Genomic DNA, 5,793 nt, shown 5'->3' on the forward strand with positions numbered 1-5,793 from the left:
GGTGCTCCCCACGGGGATGAACTAGGCCTAATAAAGCCTTTATCAAGCAAGTCTTTCAATTGCTCCTTCAACTCTTTTAATTCTGCGGGAGCCATCCGGTAAGGAGTAATAGATATAGGTTTAGTGCCTGGCAACACATCAATGGCAAAATCAATCTCCCGCTCGGGAGGAAGGCCTGGAAGCTCTTCCGGGAACACATCCGGAAATTCACTCACTACGGGAAATGACTGAAGAGTCGACGACTTAGCTTCTATATCTTGAACTCGCACTTGATGATAAATACATCCTTTCGTGATCATCTTCCTTACCTTTAGATAGAAAATAAACCTACCTTTTGGTGACGCCGTATTCCCTTTCCATTCTAAGACTGGTTCTCCCGGAAATTGGAAGCGAACCATTTTCATTCTGCAATCAACATTGGCGTAGCAAGAAGCCAACCAATCCATGCCCATAATAACATCAAAATCCACCATTTCGAGCTCATGCAAATCAATCATGGTGTGACGATCACAAATCATAACTACGCAATCTCTATATACTCGGCTAGCTATTACCAATTCACCCACGGGTGTAGACACCTCAAAAGGTCTGATCGACTCCGGCTCGACTATAAATCGACTCGCAATATATAGAGTAACATATGATATGTGGAGCCCGGATCAATCAAAGCATATACATCATGATAGAATACCGATAATATACCTGTGACCACGTCAGGAGAAGACTCAAGATCTTGGCGTCCAGCCAAAGCATAAATACGGTGCTGAGGACCGCTAGAACTGGGAGCTCACCCTCTGCCTCTACTATGGCCGACTGGCGCATGTGAATCTGGCCCCGTAGGGAGTACAGATGCCGAAGATTCGGCTACCGACCCTGATGGCTGGGTCCTCCCGCTACCATGCACTGAGGGGCAATCACGCATAATATGGCCTGGTCGACCACATGAATAGCAACCATCTGAACCTGATCGGCACTGACCCCAATGCAACTTCCCACACTGGGAACATCGTGGCATTGGGTGGCCTTACCTGACCCGAATCACCTCTAAACTGGGACCCCGAATAACTCTAACCCGGCCCGGAATGAGTAGATCTATCAAATCTCTGGCCTGGAAACCGTGGAGGTGCACTGGTCATAGAATAGCCTGAATGTCTAGGGAACTGCTGCCTGTGTCCGCTTCAGGACTCACTCATTGGGCCTGAAGATCTAGCCCTCTTGTTATGTCCCCGATCTTGCTCACGTTCACCTCTTCGCTGCTGTAGGCTTTCTTCTAAGTTCTGAGCATGTGCCTGAATGCGTGCAATATCCATACCATCCTGAAGGGACGCAGTCAAGCATTTATCCATCAAGTGTGGCCCTAGGCCTTTTACAAATCGGTGTACCCGGTCACCCATATCCGCTACCATGGCCGAAGCATACCTTGCCAAGGAATTAAAGTGGAGGCTATACTCTAGGGCACTCATACTACCTTGCCTCAAGCTCAAAAATTTATCGGCCCCAGCCCGCCGAACTTCTGGGGACATATAATGACGGAGAAAAGCATCGACAAACTCTTGCCATACCGGGGGAGGTGCATTGGCTCCCCGCGAAGCCATCCATACTGTATACCACTGGATCGAGACATCTCTCAACCTATATGACGCTAAATCCATCGACTCGGTGTCTGAAGCATGCATCAATCGGAGTGTCCTCAACATACCATCGATAAAATCATGAGGGTCCTCCTCCGACTTTGACCCAAAGAATTCCGGAGGGTTTAAAGTAATGAAATCACGGGCCCTTGCACTAACAACCCTATCACCATGCCCTGAACCTTGCCTCTGAGTCTGGGCCGCAACCAATTAAGTCAACAAATTAATGGCCACTTTCACATCTTGGCCCGAAACATCTGGTGGAGGAGCTGGAGGTGCTGGAGCTGGGGCTGAGGCTCCCTCACGCTCCTTAAAAATAGGCAATGTCTGAGAGGACTGAGATTGAGCCGCACTCTGGGACTCACTTTCCCCTACTACCGGTGGCGGTGCTCTTTTAGCCCGCTTTTCTGCTACCGCCTTGCCCTTTTGGGCCGCTGTAGCCGGCATCTCTGAAACACACAACACACGATTAGAGAACAAGAATTTCTTACTCCATAGCTCTTTCGCACGATTGTTATGAAGAAAGAAGGTCATTTATTCCTAAAATGTCCGCAACTTCTTGTTTATAAGTGTGGCGCGCAACACACCCATAGCCAAGACTCTACTTGACACAGCTCGTAGACACACCCTAGGACTGAACTGCTCTGATACCACTTTTGTCACGACCCGACTAGGGGGCCGCGACGAGCACCCGGTGCTAGCCCACTCGGGCACCCCCCTTTTTCTTACTCTTATGCTTACATTTAGGTGAGCCACATAATTAGACATACATTTACTTTCTTTCATCAAATTAGTCCCATTTGGACAACAACACCTTTATATCATCTTAGGCATCTATGCCACATCAATGTACATGGGCCGACAAGGCCAGACAAAATGATATACAAAACATAGGCTGACAAGGCCAGACATATCTAACCATATACACGTGACTACGAGACTCTAAGAAGAGTATGACATAACACATGAGCGGGACAGGACCCCGCTATGCCCATAATTATATACACAAAAGAATAAGTACCCAAAAGCTATGGCTCCGAAAGAAATGGAGCTCTGATATGCAATCTCTGAATAAGCAGCTATGGATCGAGTCTGTCTCCCTGTGCACCTGCGGGCATGACGCAACGTCCACAAACAAAAGGACGTCAGTACATTCTTCGTACTAAGTATGTAAAGCATGATCAACATCGATATAGAAGCATAATAACCAACATATGAAGTAGCATAAGAGGGGAGACAATAATATCATCATCATGGCACTTACTAGTTTTCCATAGGGACATTCCACTTCTAACGCTTATCCGCGTACATACATCCATATCCGTACTTAAATTCCCTCACAATCATTTACATCTTATATACATAGCATATTCGTACTCTTAATAATGTGATATACATAGCATATACACACATATATATAGATATACATAGCGTACCCGACCACGAAGGTTCGGTGTTTCATACATACTTGGCCAACCAAGGCTCAAGGTTATATCTACCTGGCCCTACCAAGGCTTCAGGGTTATAGCTACCTGGCCCTACCAAGGCTACAGGGTTATCCGTACCATCTGCAGATGTGTGTGCGCGTTACGTAATCATATACATACATATAAACATATTCTACCCGGTACTATAAGCTCGGGGTTTCATTATAGCCCTTCATAGGCACACATACATATAATAGCCGGTAGGCACCTTTAGAATCATTATTATTGTCATCATCATTACTATCGTCAGCATTATCGTTACGTCTATATCATAGGCTTACTCGTCATGTGAGGAGCGTTGTACAATCATAGTACATAATAAGGATCGTGAGCTTACGAGCTCGGAAGATCAATCATTTGAAGACAACATACTCGTAAAGAGGATTTAGAAATTTAGCCAAGGAACCATGCCTCATGAAAGAAGGGTTAGCCTTACATACCTTTCCGTCGGACTATTCTACACTTGCATGTACTCCTCCGATGCTCACGTTTCTACCTTCGTTAAGGTCATACTATCATTAGCATTGATAATTAGCACACATGGCTAAAGCTAGGGAAAATCGGACAACTATTCCTTCACATCGTAATTCAACTCCCAAACATCAACAATACATTCATAATATCATAACCATAACCATTAGTCATTCACATTATCCATATTCCTCAATTCATCTTCATTAGTCCATATCCATGGCTAGAACCTATGACTATATCTATTTACGTGCATCGCTCATCTAATGTTCTCAACATCATTTATAACACATTTGAATCACAATACATCAAGGTTCATAACTCAATTCAAACTATTTTCCAAAATGTCACTATTCATCATTCATGACCCATTTTACCATATTTTCTACAATCCATGCATTTCAACTCTCCAATATCTCAAACAACATATAAATATCATGAATCTTACCTTAGATGTTGTAGGGACAAGCCTTAGTTGATAATACTCCACTTTGAGCAAAACCTTAGATTATCTCAATTTGGATTTCTTGACCTTGGATGATCCTTGATGGTTTCCTTACTCTTGATTTACTTGTTTAATGTTGTTGATGACTTATAATCCTTGAAAACTTGTATAATGAATGTAGAGAGATGTTTTAGAGAGAAGGGGTGTGATGTAGAAATGAAATGAAATAAGTCTTGGTCCCCTTATTTAATGACTTGAAAATCTGTGTTGAAGTGCACAATGGTCGTAAACATGGTTTACGACCCGTATTGCAGTTTACGGACCGTCCTTCGTGGTCGTCTTTAACCATTTTCAGAACCAAAGACTCAGGCTGCAATATGGTGATTTACGACCATGGTTACGGGCCGTAAATCACTTTACGGTCCGTATTCCAGGTCGTATTTTACCATTTCATCGACTGGCACAAAGTTGATGTTTTGCATGCCAATTTACGACCTGCCAGTTTACAGACCATATACCATTTTACGGTCCGTATAACACTTTACGACCACTGGCTAGTTTGCAATTCTGCAACTTGTCTCATTTCTTAGACTTTTCATTCTAATCACTCACACCCATTCACATGCATTGCTCATCCCATACCTTGCCTTATCTTAGCCAACTTTCTCGTCTTACATCGGATACCTTTGAAATCTTACCTAAGGTCATCAAACGTCGTCTCTTACTCATGGAACATCATGCACTCACACTCATCACTAGTTCATTCACTTGCGTACCAACGAAAAATTTTCCGTGGTGTAACACGATGTGGCCTATGTTGTGGCGTTCATGTATATATATAAGACACATTTGACAGGGGGTGATGATGTGGGCTATGTTGTGGCGTTCCTATATATATATATATATATATATATAGTATGTTTCCTGATATACAGTCATACAGATTCATTCAGATTCACAGACTCACTGGCATGTCTCATATATTTTTCCATGATTCTTATGTACATGTTGATCTTATGCCTTACATAATCAGTACATTATTCGTACTGACGTCTTTTCTTGTGGATGCTGCGTTCATGCCCGCAGGTAGACAGGTAGACGGACCAGACCCTTAGGAGCTTCATCAGTGGAGTTTCAAAAGCGCACCAGTTGCTTCGGAGTTGCAGATTATTGGTACTACTCTTGTGTGTATATATAGTTGGGCATGGCAGAGTCCTGCGCCGTCTTCACTGATTCCTGTATTATACATTGAGGATCGTAGACATATATGTATAGCTAGAAGTCCCGTATCGTCATCAATTCATATTGTTGTATTATATTTTGGTAGCCTTGTTGGCCTATGTTTATGGACATAGTTACTGATGCTTATGTAGCGAGGTGTCTTTATCTTATGGTATATGCCCTTACAGATTATGATAACCATGAGCTATCTTTGTGGTCCACCTAGAAATGATTATGAGATATATGTTTGGAGGTGCTCGGTGGGATAGCTCCGGGTACCCGTCATGGCCCTCTAGTTGGGTCATGACTGCTCAATTCCGAAGTGCGATGCAAACACGACATTTTACTGAAAATGCAGAATTCTTGGTCTGATCGCAATCCCAGAAGGAGATTTTGGTCTTGTCATCACTATGAGGTTTGTGCTCATATTCTAATTTGGTTGATTAATTTTAGTGTTAGTGTTAATTTGAAGTGACTGTATTCTTCAAATTTCAGCCCATGAATTGCAAGTTTTTCAGATGGAGAGATACAGAGAGAG

Source organism: Lycium barbarum, chromosome 10, assembly GCF_019175385.1.
Source record: "Lycium barbarum isolate Lr01 chromosome 10, ASM1917538v2, whole genome shotgun sequence".
Taxonomy (NCBI): Eukaryota; Viridiplantae; Streptophyta; class Magnoliopsida; order Solanales; family Solanaceae; genus Lycium; species Lycium barbarum.